This window comes from Callospermophilus lateralis, chromosome 13 (genome assembly GCF_048772815.1).
Source record: "Callospermophilus lateralis isolate mCalLat2 chromosome 13, mCalLat2.hap1, whole genome shotgun sequence".
In the NCBI taxonomy this organism is placed as follows: domain Eukaryota; kingdom Metazoa; phylum Chordata; class Mammalia; order Rodentia; family Sciuridae; genus Callospermophilus; species Callospermophilus lateralis.
The window spans coordinates 48,775,115-48,794,335 of NC_135317.1; positions in this window are offsets into that span (position 1 = coordinate 48,775,115).

Below are 19,221 nucleotides of genomic sequence, written 5' to 3' on the forward strand. Positions count from 1 at the left end.
CTTCCCAATTCCTTCTTTTTGCTAAAATAAGTACATTTTAATAGTTTGATGAGCTCTTTCAACTATGCCTTGTCCCTGTGGATTGTATGGGATTCCTGTTATATGAGTAATGCTGAATGATGAGCAAAATTGTTTAAAAGAGGTAGAAGTATAACCAGGAGCATTATCTGTTTTTAACTGTTTTGGAAAGCCCACAGTGGCAAAATTTTGTAAGCAATGAGCTATAACATCTTTAGTTTTTTCTCTGGGATGAAGGGAGCCCATCAAAAATCCAGAAGAAGTATCAACTGTAACATGCAAATATTTTAATTTTCCAAATTCTGGCAAGTGTGTGACGTCCATCTGCCAAATATGGTTAGGTATCAATCCTCTAGGATTGATTCCAAGATTAACTTGTGGTAAAAAGGTCACACAATTTTGACATTGTTTTATTATTTGTCTAGCTTGTTCCTTAGTTATTTTAAAACGCTTTTGTAAAGTATTAGCATTGACATGGAACTTTTTATGAAAATTTATAGCTTCTTCTAGTGCAGAAAATATGTATGTCATGTGTAGTTTTATCTGCTAAATCATTGCCCAAACTAAGGGCTCCAGGCAATCCTGTATGTGCCCTGATATGTCCTAAAAAGAATGGATCTTTTCTGTCCCAGATTAGATTTTGTATAGTGGAAAGCAAAGAGGAAAGTGTAGAGGAAGGGGAAATCCTACCAGCATCTTCAAGGGATACTATAGCATTAACTATATACTGACTATCGGAAAATAAATTAAATTCAGAATCTTTAAACATCACAAAAGCCTGTAATACTGCCTTAAGCTCTACCTTTTGAGCTGATTGTTTGGGTACTAAAAATGTAAAAGCTTGATCAGGTGTAACTATTGCTGCTGTACCATTATTTGATCCATCAGTGAATATATTTGGAGCATTCATAATAGGTGTTTTTCTTGTCATTTTTGGAAAAATTACAGGATGCAATGACCAAAAAGACAATAAAGGATTAGATGGTAAGTGGTTTTCAAATGAAACATTAGATTTGCACATGATTATTGCCCAAGTATTTAACTCATTAGCCAACTCACCAATTTGATTCATAGTATATGGAGTAATAATTTTATTGGGAGAAATTTCAAACACTCCCTTTGCTGCTTTTATTCCTTTGAGTATTAATTGTCCTACAGCCTCAGGATACCTAGTAAGAATAGTGTTAAGAGAATAAGATAAATGTATCCATAATAATGAACCTTCTTGCCAAAATACTCCTGTAGGAATATTTTTTGTTGGTAGTACAATAAATAATAAAGACAAACTTATATCAATTCTATCCAAATGCATATTTTCCATATATGTTTCAATGATTTTTAATGCCTTTCTTGCTTCAGGCGTTAACATTTGGAGTGAATTTGGATCTGATGGACCTTTTAGGATATCAAATAAAGGTCCCAACTCTCTTGTTGGTATGCCTAGATAAGGCCTTATCCAATTTATGTCTCCTAATAACTTTTGAAAGTCATTAAGTGATTTGAGTTGATCTACTCATATTTGAATTTTTGGCGGACAGACCATGGTTGAGGATAATAGAACTCCTAAATAATTAATTGGAAAATTTAATTGTACTTTATCTATTGCTATCTATAGATTATAATTTTTTAATAAGTTTGTAAGTGTGGCATAACATTCTAGCAATGTGTTTTTAGCTTTGTGTGCTAATAATACATCATCCATATAGTGAAATATTTGTAGTTCAGGATTTTGATTTCTAAGTGGCTGGATTGCTTTGTTAACATAAATTTGACACATAGTTGGGCTGTTAGCCATCCCTTGAAGAAGTACTTTCCATTCATATCTCTGATCAGGACCTTCATGATTCAGTGCAGGGATAGTAAATGCAAAATGTGGACTATCCTCAGGATGAATTGGAATTAAAAAAAAACAATCTTTAATATTTATAACTAAAACATACCAAGTTTTTGGCAAAGCAGGCAATTGAGGAATCCCTGATTGAGCAGGTCCCATAATAACCATCTCATTATTAATGGCTCTTAAATCTTGCAATAATCTCCATTTACCAGATTTCTTTTTGATGACAAAAATGGGAGTATTATGGGGAGATACAGAAGGTTGTATATGTCTTTCTGCTAATTGTTGTTTGACCAGGTCATGGGCTGCTTTTATCTTTTCTTTAGTCAGTGGCCATTGAGGAACCCATACTGGTCTTTCTGATTTCCAAGTAATTTTTATTGTCTCAGTGGCCCTTTCTGAAAATCCAACCCATGTCTGTCTGTTCCTTGATCTATTTGTATTGGTGCTGCTATACCTTTTTCTTGTTTTTCTAATCTTTTTCCTTTCCTAAAACCTTGTCTAGTCATAATAGTGGGTGCATTTTGGTTGATGTTATTTGTTAATGTCAAACCTAATTAATCTAGGACATCTCGTCCCCATAAATTTATAGGAAGATGATCTGTTTAAACAGAGAGGGGGAGATGTTGAGATCCACAGCTGAAAGGGCCCCAGCAAACTTTCAGACTGCCAGCTGATGATTGGCTCACAGCAGCCCCAGCAACATCTAGCTGATTGGCTCCTCTGCGGTGATGCTCATTGGACTGTTTCCCTGCCCTTTCAGGCCACGGAGCTGCTCATTGGGGGACTTTCTTGGCTCTGCCCACGTGACCCAGCCAATCTGCCTCAAGAGCAGGAGGATTGTGGGAGGTGGAGAGGCTGGTGGGGGGGGAGTGGCTTGTGGGAAGCCAGTGGTGGCAGTTGGGCTCTGAGGGTTTTTCCTGAGGAGCTGTTTTGTTTGGCGTGTGTGGTTCTAAAAATAAAGTTAGTTTCTTTTGACAAGTGGCTCCTGAATTGTGCCCAGCCAGACTGCGGCATTTGGTGGCTCGCATGGGGAGCGACTGAGGGTAAGTAACCTGCTCGCCCCTGAGGGCAGGGTGAGAGGATGGGTAGCCATTTTAAGATTCTTCTTTTGTTTTGCTTCACTTTTTTTTTAAGTTGCCTGTCCCTGGAGATGAGTGAGACGGAAGAAAAACCGCTCATTTCTGAGGAAAAACTATTTACGTCTGAGGAACAGATAGGGAGAAAGGACGGATGGACATTTCAGAAGGATAGAAAGGCTATAATGATTTTCTGTTGTTCCAATTTTGTTTCACTCTGTTTCAGTTTTGTTTGGCGTTATCTTCTTGGGTTGTATTATAGTTATAGTAGAAATATTCAAGTAAAAGAGAAGGTCTCTTGAACTAGTCAGACAGAGGAAAAGATTCAAGTAAAAAATGTATGGAAGATGATATGTCATGAGCTTTGTAATGTTTTGAACAACCAATAAATAAAAAAAAAAAAGAAATCAAGCCCTCATTAAAAAGAAAATTCAAAAAAAAAAAAAAAAAGAGAGAAGACCTCTCAGGCTAGTCAGACAGAGAAAGAAAGTTTAGAGCAGAAAAAGCCATCAGGGGGAAAGTTACAAAAGGAGACTGCTACTAACAACTTTCTATCACCAGAGGGCTTAAGTATCCAACCAACAGCACCACCTCTACAGAAGACTGCTACTAACACCTTTCTATCACCAGAGGACGTAAGTGTCCAACTGACAAGGCCACCTCCATATGCTGGGAGGCCCCCAACCCCCGCAGTTGATAGTTGGGATCCTGAGACAGGATCTCAAGTATTAACATGGCCTGTATTTGAGGTAGGAGGGCAGCGAATTTACCATGCTTTAAATTTCAAAACAGTGAAGCAGCTAAAAGAGGCTGTAACAACCTATGGTCCTCAAGCACCCTTCACTGTAAGCATGGTCGAATCCATTACCAACTTGAACATGACGCCAGCAGATTGGGTTAATATGTGTAAAGCTGTGCTAAATGGAGGACAATACCTGTTATGGAAGGTTGCCAATGAGGAATTTTGCAAGAAGTCGGCTAGGCGAAATGGAGCAGCTGGTTATCCTCAGAGAAATCAAGATATGTTGTTAGGAAAGGGTTATTTTAAGTTTATCTTCGGGGAATATATACCCCTTCCCAGGAGCAGGGCTGGAGGCGTGCAGATTGACTTTACATTTCTTCCAGAGAATGTGCGCAGCTTTTGCTTCCACGATTGCTCTTGATACCATGTATTGTGCATGTATCTCTGAAATCACCCAAAGAGCCTTCCATTGCTACATTAGTTCAATTCCCCCTGGTGAATCTGAGGGCCACGGCGCCTTGTGGCAGAGGAATATAGCAATAGGGAGCTTCAAGTAGTCTGATAGAGGAGTTTCCTTGGAGATAGAACTTTAGCATCCTGAAGGTCCACTCTATCTTGAATCCACTCATGCACAAAGGATCCTTTCCCACAGGCAGGGGTCTGTCTTGAGAACTGCCAGAATGCTCAGAAAGCTGCCACTAAGGTTGAACATTTGAAAAGAAACTCCAGGAAGCTGCAGGACTTGCACAGGGCCTCAGACTTGCTCAACAAAGGTCAACGCCCCAGCCAATCACAGTCCTGGAAGGAAGGGCACTCAGGGGTTTGGCTGGCTGCTGTTGCTTGGACTGTGTCCTGGTGGACAGCACCAAACTGCAGAGCTCCAGTGTTGTGGGTGCTGTGGGAAGACTTGGCTGGCTCAACTCTAAGCGCTAGAATTGGACTGCAGAGGCGGTTTTAGGCGAGGGGGAGGGAAGTGATGGACCCAACCTAATCTTTTCTTAAAATTGGGAGCCATCTCGCCACAAAGCCATGAAAAGCTAATTTCAGCTTTACTATAAATTACTGCAAATTCTGAACTTGCTTGGAATGCCTGCCCGTGCCTTGAACTCACCCATGCCTGGCTCTCTCTGACCAAATAGTAGCCCTCTCTGAAACGTTAGTGACACCTCACAAATCATGGCCTTCCCTGGCCAGATAATGACCCTCTCTGAGGCTCTAATGACCTTCATAAATTCTGATGTTGGAGCCAGCAAAAATGTAAACTGCCATTAGTATTATGCTCATCAGAGTTTTGTTATCTGTAGCCTCCCTTTGTGTAACTTTCTGGGTTATAAAGCTGGGCTGTAGGAAAGCTGCCGTGGCTGTCTCGTTCCCACAGGTTTTGTGGGGAGAGGCAGCCCAGCCAGTCGAAATAATAAGCTTGCTTTAATTTGATTTTAATTGGAGTCAGTGGTCTTTTCTTGCATCCTGGTCTAACAGAAGGTGCCTCTGAATCCCTTCTTGGCCTCTGCCTAGAGGAAGTTTTTGGTGTGTGGACTCAGGACCAAGGGCTCTTGGGCTCCTCTATCGGCCTGAGGATGAAGTGCCTGTGCTTTGGGTGGTGGAGGTTATGGACATAACTCGCCCAGATACCAGGTGGGATATAAACCTGTGAGCAACATGCAGAAGGCTGTAAGTGTGTGTGAGCCGAAGTACCACGTATGTTGGCTTGTGGCAAGGGTGGAGTGAACAACAGAGACAAAAAGAAAATAGGGCCAGAACTTCAGGGAAGGGGCCTGAAGTGCTGGCAGAAGAGCAGATGAGAGAAACAAGAAACAGGAAAGTCCTCGCTGTTCCTAAGGGGAGGGCACAGAGTGGGCCAATCACCCCTCACAAAAACACTTGGCTTTCCTTAACTTAAATCACCTCAGTCACTAAGACCTGAAAACCTTGGAGGGGCTAATTCCTAGCACATTTTAATGAGTAGGAAAACGAAAACAGAGTTTCCATCCACTAATAATTTTCCTGACAGACCACCTTATTGACCTATGCAAAGGTGTTATTAATGAGATGCTGTGTATACTTAGTAAAATTAAGCATCTCATTAATCATGTACTCATTTACAATGATCAGAATATTATATTATAGAAAAGTGTCCGAGAGAAATATTTCCCACAATACATCAAATTTTGGTAAAATTTCTTTCATTAGAACCCAGTGTCACTGTTCACAGTAGTGCACACCTGTAATTTCAGTGGCTAGGGAGGCTGAGGTAGGATTATCATAAGTTAGAGACCAGCCTCAGTAAATCATGCTAAGGTGTATCTCAGTGTGGTAAAGCCATGCAACCCTGAAAATGGGTTCAACACATTGTCAAGAAAACAAAGAGATAAGAAACAGACGAAAAGCAAAATCCAATACCTTAGTATATACCCATGTATGCACATCGATATATCATGTATATTTCACACAGAGGAGCATGGTTTCATTAAATGTCATCATAAAACTGCCAAGTCTAATATTTGCCACACAGTTTGTCCTATCTGCTGGAGCTGTCAGGGCTTTTTGAGTGCACGTTCTGGTCAGGAACTTTACCAATCAGTTTTCTTTCTCCACTTATGTCATTAAGACAAACACTTGTGAAAATTTACTTAGAGAAATATCCTGTGGGAACTGGGATTACAGAGCTAGGCTTCAGAGAACAGTTGTTTGTTAAACACACCACTATATTGCTAATGTGCTCTAGAAATTGGTCAGAGAGACAGATTGTATACATTCACAGTACAATTTTAGGAAAATGATAATAATTATAAAGGTGCTTCAAAACACTGCCCTACTAGAGGGGGAAATGCAGGTATTTTTCACTACAGTCTTTCATAGTCAAGTATGAAAGTTCTGCTCTAATGCATTGTAAGAAGATATTCTGCCACATTTAGAACATTTTGTACAAACATACACACTTTCTTCATCTACTTGTTGATTCTCTTGATCTCTTCTTAGGATTACCTCCAAATTTTAGCATAGTCAGTCTATGCATTCACAAATATCATGCCATTCATTTTAATGACACATTGTAAAACTGCAACTTATAATTATTTTTTGTTAAGAAAAAATATGTATGATACTGGTTTTGGTAAAGGAACAAATGCTGGTAATGTTGGTTCAAGAAAGGGTTCAATTTTGTAGAAAGCTGGAGAAGAGTCTTTACCAGGGGAGATCCCATTAATATCCAAAAGTCATATGATAGCCATCATCACAAACCTGAAACATCACATTTTCATTTTTAGCAGATCTGAAGGGACATGCAGGCCTTCAAAAGTAGCCTGAGATGGAGTAAGTCAACACATGTGGGCATGAAATGGTGCAGCAAGGTGAAAGCAGGAGGAGGTAGAGCAAGCAGTGACTTCTCTGGTTCAGGAGGGCATCAGGCCCACACTACAGGGTGCTTGGGGTAAAAATCAGGTGCTGTGAGAATTCTGGCAATGAATTTCAGTCCAGAGTTGGGCAGAGGAGTACTGGGGTATGGAGTCCTTGTCGTTATCTTGATTTAGGAAACTCTAATCAGTTAGTGAAATGTCTAGATGGAAGAGGATGCTATTCAAAGCACTGTTTGCAGCTTCTAAGTAACTGGAAATACTGACAAAACATGCAGGCTGCTTAGACTTAGCCCAAAGGAATGCTTTTAATCCCTTACCTGGTGTGAGCTGCTGAGGATTGCTATCCAGATACAGACCACTGACAAGCAGTGTCCAGACCTCCTCCTCTTGAAGGTCATTGAAGGTGACTCCCCTCTTCCCCTTAGCTACAGTTGCTCATATTCCAGGTAGTTATACACCATGCAGGGAGAGGGCCCAATGTTGTCTTCCCAGGTACAGGGCCCCCATTATGGCTGCTGAGCTGGATCCTTGGCAACAGTGCCTCATCATAGCTAACCTTGACTGCAACCCAGTTACTTACAGGATTCAATAAGAGGAGGTTGAAAGCCAGCTGGGTGGACACAGTGCCACACAACCAGGAGTGACACCAGTACAGAAAGGTTGGGAGAGGACACAGGTCCCAGGAGTGAGTCCTAAGAGCTGGGGACGTGGATACGTTGAGGTTTCTGCTGCTTCCACAGATAAATTTCTTAAGTCATATGATTTGCCCAGACTGAGTCAGGAAGATACACACAATTTAAACAGACCAATAACAAAGGAGGAAATAGAAGAAGCCATCAAAAGACTACCAACCAAGAAATGCCCTGGACTGGATGGATATACAGCGGAGTTTTACAAAACCTTCAAAGAAGAATTAATACCAATACTTTTCAAGTTATTTCAAGAAATAGAAAAAGAAGGAGATCTTCCAAATTCATTCTATGAGGCCAACATCACCCTGATCCTGAAACCAGACAAAGACACTTCAAAGAAAAAAACTACAGACCAATATCTCTAATGAACATAGATGCAAAAATCCTCAATAAAATCCTGGAGAATTGAATATAAAAGCATATCAAAAAAATAGTGCACCATGATCAAGTAGGATTCATCCCTGGGATGCAAGGCTGGTTCAATACACGGAAATCAATAAATGTTATTCACCACATCAATAGACTTAAAGATAAGAACCACATGACCATCTCCATAGATGCAGAAAAAGCATTCGACAAAGTACAACATCCCTTTATGTTCAAAATACTAGAAAAACTAGGGATAACAGGATCTTACCTCAACATTGTAAAAGCTGTATATGCTAAGCCTCAGGCTAGCATCATCCTAAATGGAGAAAAACTGAAGGCATTCCCTCTAAAATCTGGAACAAGACAGGGATGCCTTCTATCACCACTTCTATTCAATATAGTTCTCGAAACACTGGCTAGAGCAATTAGACAGACAAAAGAAATTAAAGGCATAAAAATAGGAAAAGAAGAACTTAAATTGTTACTATTTGCGGATGATATGATACTATATCTAACAGACCCAAAAGGGTCTACAAAGAAACTACTAGAGTTAATAAATGAATTCAGCAAAGTGGCAGGATATAAAATCAACACACATAAATCAAAGGCATTCCTGTATATCAGTGACAAATCTTCTGAAATGGAAATGAGGAAAACCACCCCATTCACAATATCCTCAAAAAAAATAAAATACTTGGGAATCAACCTAACAAAAGAGGTGAAAGATTTGTACAATGAAAACTACAGAACCCTAAAGAGAGAAATAGAAGAAGATCTTAGAAGATGGAAAAATATACTCTGTTCATGGATAGGAAGAACTAATATCATCAAAATGGTGATATTACCCAAAGTTCTCTATAGGTTTAATGCAATGCCAATCAAAATCCCAACGGCATTTCTTGTAGAAATAGAGAAAGCAATTATGAGATTCATATGGAAAAACAAAAGACCCAGAATAGCAAAAGCAATTCTAAGCAGGAAGTGTGAATCAGGCGGTATAGCGATACCAGATTTCGAACTATACTACAGAGCAATAGTAACAAAAACAGCATGGTACTGGTACCAAAACAGGCGGGTGGACCAATGGTACAGAATAGAGGACACAGAGACCAATCCACAAAATTACAACTTTCTTATATTTGATAAAGAGGCTAAAAGCATGCAATGGAGGAAGGATAGTATCTTCAACAAATGGTGCTGGAAAACTGGAAATCCGTATGCAACAAAATGAAACTGAATCCCTTTCTCTTGCCATGCACAAAAGTTAACTCAAAATGGATCAAAGAGCTTGATATCAAATCAGAGATTCTGCGCCTGATAGAAGAAAAAGTTGGCTCCAATCTACATATTGTTGGGGCGGGCTCCAAATTTCTTAATAGGACACCCATAGCACAAGAGTTAATAACAGGAATCAACAAATGGGATTTACTCAAACTAAAAAGTTTTTTCTCAGCAAGAGAAACAATAAGAGAGGTAAATAGGGAGCCTACATCCTGGGAACAAATTTTTACTCCTCACACTTCAGATAGAGCCCTAATATCCAGAGTATACAAAGAACTCAAAAAATTAAACAATAAGAAAACAAATAACCCAATCAACAAATTTTTTGGCCAAAGACCTGAACAGACACTTCTCAGAGGAGGACATACAATCAATCAACATTTCATGAAAAAATGCTCACCATCTCTAGCAGTTAGAGAAATGCAAATCAAAACCACCCGAAGATACCATCTCACTCCAGTAAGATTGGCAGCCATTTTGAAGTCAAACAACAACAAGTGATGGCGAGGATGTGGGGAAAAGGGTACTCTTATACATTGCTGGTGGGACTGCAAATTGGTGCGGCCAATTTGGAAAGCAGTATGGAGATTCCTGGGAAAGCTGGGAATGGAACCACCATTTGACCCAGTTATTGCCCTTCTCGGACTATTCCCTAAAGACCTTAAAAGAGTGTACTGCAGGGATACTACCACATCGATGTTCATAGCAGCATAATTCACAATAGCTAGACTGTGGAACCAACCCAGATGCCCTTCAATAGATGAATGGATAAAAAAAATGTGGCATTTATACACAATGGAGTATTATGCAGCACTAAAAAATGACAAAATCATGGAATTTGCAGGGAAATGGATGGCATTAGAGCAGATTATGCTAAGTGAAGCTAGCCAATCCCTAAAAAACAAATGCCAAATTTCTTCTTTGATATAATGAGAGCAACTAAGAACAGAGCAGGGAGGAAGAGCAGGAGGAAAAGACTAACATTAAACAGAGATATGAGGTGGGAGGGAAAGGGAGAGAAAAGGGAAATTGCATGGAAATGGTAGGAGACCCTCATTGTTACACAAAATTACATATAAGAGGTTGTGAGGGGAATGGGGAAAAAAACAAGGAGAGAAATGAATTGTAGTAGATGGGGTAGAGAGAGAAGATGGGAGGGGAGGGAAGGGGGGATAAGAGAGGATAGGAAAGGTAGCAGAATGCAACAGTCACGAATATGGCATCATGTAAAAATGTGGATGTGCAACCGATGTGATTCTGCAATATGTAATTGGGGTAAAAATGGGAGTTCATAACCCACTTGAATATAATGTATGAAATATGATATGTCAAGAGCTTTGTAATGTTTTGAACAACCAATAAAAAAAACAATTACTTTCAGAGAAAAAAAATATTTACATTGTATATAGGTAGTTGAAAAACATATCTTCATTTTACAGATGTTTCTTTTAAATCAATAAGGATAATGCTGAACAATAATTTCTTTATATTTTCCAGCTGTCTGGAAATAAAACCAATGGGCTTCTTGCCTGCTAAGTAAGCTTTCTTAGTTAATGTACACTCTGTCAGATCTCAAAGTGACACAGGAACATATAGAAAACTAGGTAGCATGAATGAATTTTAAGTTCGTTATTTTTTCCTTTTTTTTTTTAATGGGGATTTATCCAAGGTGCACTATAACACTGATCCACCTTTATAGCCCTTTCAATTATTATTTGTTTAATGTTTTGATGCAGGTTCTTGTTAAATGTCTTAAGGCCTTGTTATGTTGCTAAGGCTTTCTTTGAATTGCAACCATCCTGCCTCAGCCTCCGGTGTCACTGAAATTACAGGTGTGTGCCACCATGCTCTACTGACTTTTAAATTTACATAGGGATCAAATACTTTATCCAGCTTCAATGTGAGTGAAGAAAAATTGTGTTGCATTTGTGTAGTAGGAACTGAAATGCACTATGCTGTCATGTCTATCAAGTAAGAACAAATTAATTAATCTAAAAAATTTTTTAAAAATATCTGTGCCATTGGTCACCTTTTCAATCATGCCAGAAGAATTTTATAAAATAATTAGGGAGAAAGAATATTTGCCATTGTCAACAGTTTCAAATAGCAATGCATTATGAAAAAATACAATAGACTAAGAGCTATTTATAGTGCATCTCTCAGAAGGAATGTTATGTGATCACTGAAGGTGCTATAGATATGGGCTAAAGTGGGAATACATATTTTGGGGTATCAACTCAGGAAAAATAATAATTTTTTACACATAAACACAAATAAACTATAATCTCATTTTACAAAAAAATATATAAAATGTTTAGAGACATTTAAATTATAACTGAAATTTTCATTTCAATGTTTTTTAACACTGAATGATTTCTTGTTTTATTTCCAATATGTGTTGATATTCTGTAGCTTTCTAATTGTTTCTTCTATAATTTCCAGAAATTATAGTGATCCATCATGTTGACATTTTGAGGAGTCTTGCTTTTGGCCTTAGTCAATGGCTAGTTGTGATCAGGGGTCCCTGGGCACTTCTACTCGGTACACAGGTTGTGGTAGAAGAATATTATTAATGAAGTCACCCTTGGAAAGAGCCAAAATATGTATCTGCACATATCAGATTTTGTTTCTGAGTGTGTGTCTTTCATATGTGTAGTGGGTTATTTTTATGTTCTGCCAAATTTTATGCTCTTCTGAAATGAAATGAATTTTCTTATCTGTACTTCCATATTATAGTGTGGATCTATTTTATCATATATGTAAGCTTTTAATATATACTAATTTAATATACACCTGCAGACAATAATACATTAATTATTTTATTACATCTCTCTGGAAATAGAAGATAACAAATATAAATGCTCATTAGTATTTCAAAAAATTTACTTTTAAAAACTTTTTCAACAAAAAGATTGAGCTCCATACTGTCTTTATGATTTTTAAATCCATTTATTCACCAGACATAACATGACTATTTATTATATAGCAGACATGCTGTCCTGTTTCTCAGGACTGTTCCATCATTAAAAACTTCATGTAACCCTGTCCTGTCTAGAAAAGTGAGAGATATTAAAGTGAAGAAATAAAACTCAATTTCCATTGAGGCATTTCCGGTCTCCTTTCACAGCTAGGCATTTCTGAAGGTGGAATATTGTAAAACATAAAGTGATATTTTTAGTAATTCAAAACAGCATTAAAGAATAGTATTAAATATTTGCTATATTGTATTTCCAGATATACAGTAAATCTAAATATCAAATAAAATGAATCACACTTCTTCATTTGCATCCTGTGATTTTTTACTTATCATTTCCTGAAAATTCAAAGGAATGTTTCATTTATTGTCATCATTAATCAGCCCTTTTGGTACACAATAATTTTAAAATGTAAAACTTAATCCAATGCCAAGCATTTGAGGAAAGTTCTCATGAATCTTTTGTTTGTATCAATTTGACCCAATGTAAGGCACCATGGGTTATGTGATGATCCTTTGAAAATGAAGACAATTTTATCAGTGGTGCTAAATACTGTAAAACATCATGAATTATAAGTGGCATTGCAATCAATGCAGGGTATGTTCAAATGCAAGAAGACCCTCTTAATGTAGATTGCAATCCATAATCCTTGATCAAACCTATCTGTACAATAGGTACACTTGTGTTATTTTACTTCTTGGAAATGTTACTATTGGGAAGTAGGAGACATGGTGTTAAGCACAATAGATGGCATGATTGAACTGTCATTTCTGCTGGAATCTCTGAATCCTCTTCATAGATTCTGTCTTATGCATCACTGGGATATCCTATTAGGTATCTACTACTTCATTCATTCCCTGTTTGTGTGTGAGGAAGGAGACCCACAGAAAGTCTAGGCAATAGCTAGTAAATAACAGAGCTTAAAGTAAGTATCCAAGTGAGGCCGGGCTAACGGTAAAGACCATGTTCTTGCTTTTCAACTAGTCTACCTTGGGCTGGGGATGTACCTCTGTGGTATCATGTTTGCGTCACATGAGTGAGGTTCTGGCTCGTACCCCCAATTCAAAAACTCCACTCCCAACCCATCCCTAGTCCCTCTAATAGATAATCAATGTTCTGAATAGTAAGACTTAAGAAAGATTATATTTTCAATAGAAAAGAATTAAATGATTTTTTTGGAAAGTGGAGGATGTTCGTGGTATATATACTTTCCAATTTTATGATTGATTTTGTGTTTGGAAATAGTGTTCTATATTTTCCTGAACAGTCCTTCCATTTTTATAGGACTCCTCTACATTATGCCTGTGCCTATGGCCATCCAGAAGTGGTGACACTCCCAATACAGATGAAATGTGACATTGATCTCTGTTACAGTGACAATAGCACAGCTCTGCTTAAGGTAGATGGTAGTTGCAGAATGGTTTGATCAGAATTCCTAGAATAAAGATGCATTTTTTTTTTCATTCAATTGTGGCTAGCTGCTGAGACCTGGGATATGTTAAACTTGAGTATCTTGAACTGACCATCTCTGTCATGGTGCAAATCTGACAGGCTGCACAATGCCAGGAAGAAGAATGTGCCATGATTCTGCTGCAGTATGGTGCAGTTACCCCAGTGTGATGGACACCAGTGGCAACACTGCTCTGAACTATGCTGTCTACAGTCAGGCCTCATGCACAGCATGAATTTACTTTCCCACAATGCAATTATTGAAGCAAAAAGCAAGGTATAGTTTGACCAATTTTATTTACAATTATTTGACTTTCATTTATTTTAACAGTGTCACATTTAGGGTTTCTTTCAATATTTATGCTTTTTAAAGAAGTTACAGGTTTTTTAGCATAGCTAAAATAAATATTTGTTAACAAGACAAATTTATTGATCAATTTCTTTGTTTACTCAAATAATCTTTTCAGCCAATTTTTTTCTAATTAGAGTAAAATAATGCTGGAAAGCAAAATTTACCTTGGAAATAAGCTTCAGTGCCTTCAACTATACCAACCATTCTTAGATTTGTTCTCTTAATGTTATCCTCAATTTAGTCTATAATATCCTGTGCATGGTAACTTAACGTCATTTTTGTTGATAATATTACTTTGAAGATTGTAATCTTTGTCTTTCAGGCCTGAGAATATGTCTTCTGCATGCTCTATTCTTCTTTTTCTAGGATTTCTGATTGATGTTTTGTAGAATCTCTCTCTTTATTGAAGTGATCTTATTCCACATTTTTCTCTCTAGTTCATTCCTTACTGTCATTGATCATTTTAAATGTGAACTTTCTAAATTCCTTCTCCAACATTTTCTTCTCATTGTCAGTGGGTTCAATCTTTGAGGTGTTGTGCACTGTATGGAGTGCCTTTCTCCCTTTTTACTATTGTTTGTATATCTACCCGTCTGCTGGAATGATTACCTCTTCTACTTTTATGCAAGACATTATTCAGTGAGGTTCTTTCCCATAAGTGCCCTGGACTTGGCAAACACCCAGGTATTGCTGCTCCCTACAATGAGTATACTCTGTTGTTCCCAATATCAGCACCACTTTGAGAACACATACTCTTATAACTGTAATCATGTCATATCAAGACAATCTACCAGCAAAACTCAGGGTAGGAAAATGTGTAGAATGTGCTTTCCACAGTTCCTTTTGTCCAGGTATCAAATTGTAGTGATAGTCACAATGGGTCAAGAAATTTGTTCTCAAAGATAAATTACTTTTATACTATATAGGCACTGAAAATGGGGGGGGAGAGAAATATGGAAAAGGAAAACAGAGAAAGAAAAAGATGGGAAAGACTAATAGAAAACAAGATAAAAGAAGAAAAAGATGGGAAGGGTGCATGTGAGGTAAGAGCAGTAATTCAAGCAGGAAAAAGGGAGTAAGAAGAGAACATGTAAACCTGAGCTAGAAAACAGAGATAGAATAATTCCAGGTAGAGATAAAATTTTAGGAGGCTTTCTCTGGTCTTTGGTATATATGGGTTCCCAATATCTTTCTGCTTGATCAGAGAATGTTAGGGTGAGACATTAACTTGTACAACGAATGTGAGTTACTAAGTATTAAAGAATTTTTTCAAAAAGTTTTTAATACCCTTAAGATCCTGATGGGAATTCGAGGCACTACATTTTTTTTCCTGAAGCATTCACAAGAGTTTTTAGAGTCATAACATTGGCTTCAACTGCAGACCATATTTCAAGAAGTTCCTGTATTGGATCTTATCCTAGAAGCCATTTATTTGAGCAATATTTGACAAATTGACATGTAAAGAGGACACCAGTGGAAACAGATATTTGAATGCAGTAAATGATGGTTTATTTAGATTTGATAGTCTCTTAGCTGTATGCCAGTTGTACTTGCTGCTGCTCTGTAGCAAGGGTCCCCTTTTCTCCAAGTTATCATATCATTTACATCACTGACCTTGAAACCCTTCCTGTCAGTCTAATTAAGGACCACCAGAATTCCTCTTGGAGTTCCATTGAAGACTTTTTGATTTCCTTTAATCAAAATCTTTTAGCTTCCTCTTACCTCCAGTACAAAGGTATCCTGAAGATTGCTGTAGCGTTTTTTTCTTAAAAAATTTCAGCAATAGCTATTGCTATCAATACCAGATTAGGTATTGATGTATAATGAACAACTTCAAAATCCATTCTTTGAAAGCAATATTTATTTTGTTCATAATCTGCAGTTTAGTCATGGGTCAGTGAGGCCAGCCAAATTCTTCTTCTCTTGAAATCATCTGTGTGAATGCAAGCTGGTTTTGGAGACTAGAATCATTTGAAGTCTCCTTAATCCACATGACTGGGTGTTGAAGCTGGTCGTAGAGCATGGCTGTCATCCAAAGCAGGATATAGGAAGTCTCCCTGAGCTCAGAATGAAAGAACTGAAACTGAGACACGATGTTACCCGTCGGAGAAGTCCGTTTACTCAAGTACAGCAGAGCCTTTTATCCAGGGTAGGCGGAGCCCCTTAGGACAGGCGGCAAATTCTCATTGGATTACAGCTATTAGAAAGGTTTTGTCAGTGGCCCATTGGTGACTTATTGGCTCCTTAATCTGCATAGAGCGGAAATGGACCCGGAAGAGAAACCTAGTCGGCGCCATCTTGGGGCGGGTAACCCAATACAGAAAAAGCCTTATGATATTTGGATACTTATTGGGGTCGGGGGAAGGTTAGCCTGATTGTTATCTTGAAACTCTTGTTTTAGGATCCATTTGTTCATTAAGGTCTAAATAAGTCAGAATGATATTCATAAAATGACTTTAGAAAATAAGGGGAGTAAAAATGGTATTAAGAGGTAAAGGGCTTTCCATTAAGAGGTGATATTTAATTTTTGGTCAAGAAAACTCATAAAACAGTCCTAGAAAAATACAAGTACAAGATCAAAAAAGTGAAGCATGATAGGAATTGGTTTCTCGAACTGCGTATGGTTTTTACTTTGCTGATTTTGTGAGTAATTTGATGGAAACCATTTTCAGAATATAGATTGCATTATAGTTCCTTTGTTCCTTAACTATCTTAAATTATTAAAAGTTTGAACAGAAAGATTCACAACTGAGTACAAGTAAAACTTTGTTATTGGATTTCTGTGAGACTATTCCTAGACTACTGAATTCATTTTCAAATTATATTATCTGATTCATGCAGTTAGATGTTCTTTGGAAATTTCATCTTCACAATGTGCATGTCTAGGTATAGAAAATCAATTTCTGAGGAGGAGGGTCTATCAATGATAGGATTGAAAATGACATGTGAAAAACTGGAAGAGGAGAAAAAGCATTTGGCAGAAGAAATACTAACCCTCCAATGGTCTAGAGAGGATAATATGGTGGTAGTGGATCCGTCAGAACACCATGAAAGGGCAAGTGAAGAGACAGCAAGAGAAGGAATTATTGGAGTACATGGTACAATTTTTTACAGGTGAATTAATTTATCTGTGATGTGCTTTAGTTCATTCACTGCAAAGTATGTCCTGCAGGCCTATGTAGTATGGATTTCCTCTATTCCATTTAGCAATGTTTTCAAAATTTTTAGAAGAAACACGCTATATGTTTGTCCTTTCAAATATTGCAGAGCTCATCATTATTAGAACTGAATGGATCCTTCAGAATAATGATTTTCACTCAAGAATCACTTGAGTTTTTAGATTGGGTGGCATAAAGCAAATGTACTAGGAAGAAAGGAAGGAATATGGATGTAGAATAGTTCTTTGCTATCTTAAATATTAAAAGTTTGAACATATATGTTACTCCCTGACTCATCTAATTACAAAAAGATTCACAGCTGAGGATGTAACACAGAGGTAGAGTACTTGCCTAGCAGGAGAAAGGAAGGACATGTGTTTGATCTCAAGCACCACACATTATAATAATATAAATGAAATAACTAAAAGGAAAACAGAAGAATGATTTAAATCATTTTATTATGCACATTTAAGGTAGCTGGTATCATGTAAAGAGCTTCTTATTTTTTTAAAACTCCATCTTTTTTCAAATTTTAAAAATTGCTGTCTTATTCTGTTAAAAGAAAAATGCATAATGAATTTTTGTATGATAATTATATAAAATGTATTCTTTTAATTGGCTATAGGCACAAAAACTATTTATATCAGTTAGGAGAGTATTACAGTGCTTCAGTGAAAAATCAGATGAAAATGAGAATTCAATAAATGGAGTCCCAAATCTGTGAAATGACCACTCAAACTTACTTTTCTAAAATAGACAACTCTATTTAGAAGAAATTGACATTAGAATATCATTGTCAGATGAACTTAACATGTTAGTGAAATCAATATTATAGGAAGTACATTAAGTTGATTAATTTGTAAAGAATACCTTTTTATGATCCACATTCATGAGGTGAGTATAATGTGAAATTGACAGCCTACATTTGTATCATATTGGGGTAAATGAACTTACATTTAGAATATGAGTGCAGGGTCCTTTCTATATCTTCCCCATTTGGGGGGTTTATATGGACATCTTTCCCCATAATATTCCTGTATTGTTAACTGATCACTTACACTTTACTCTTTAACTAATGTTATGGTTAATATGTTATGAGTGACATGGTAACAAAAGTGCTTGTCAACATTCCCTCAAGTAGATGTGTGAATAAGTGAAACAATTTGTGAAAGATTACAAATGAAATGCAAACAGTTGTTGTCTGATAATCCTCCTCTTCTGGGTACATTCTGGCACTTGAAAAATGAATTTTCCATGTTTATGATAGTTCGTGTTATCCCTAGAGGGTCTCCAGGGACAATCTGTCCTTTAGAGCTGTTTGTGATGTAGGGAATGGTTAACACAGGATGAAGGAAATAAATAATCACAAAGTGGTTTAAACAAATCCCTTGGCCAGTGCGAGGGTCTGAGTGGAAGACACAAAGGGCTGGTTCCACCTCTAATGCCTTGCTAAGGATGTTAAGAGCTAACAGCCTTCCAGGCTGCTTTAATTCGCCAGTTCTTCTGATCACAAACTCAGTTATCTTGTTCTCCCCTGGAGGATACTGCTCCAATTTTTTCCAGAGGGCCCAATGCTCATTTTCTCCTAGCTAATGTGTGGAATATGCAGATGGTGAGAGTAAATGCTTGACAATGCCTTTGAGGAATGCTTCATGAAATGCATAAACTGTTTCATAAAGACAAGTATTACTGCTTTGATTTTGAGTCATATTTTGCACATATTTAGGTAGTGTATCGTGAAGTTATACATACAATAACCATTATAATCACATAAATCAGCATACACATCATCTCACAGTTACCCTTTAAATACTGTAATGCTAATAGCATCCTGCAGGGTCTTACCTGTAGAGAGCTTCCAGAGGGCAGTGGTGTCACCTGTTCACCTTACATCATGCATAGCTATTTCTCTC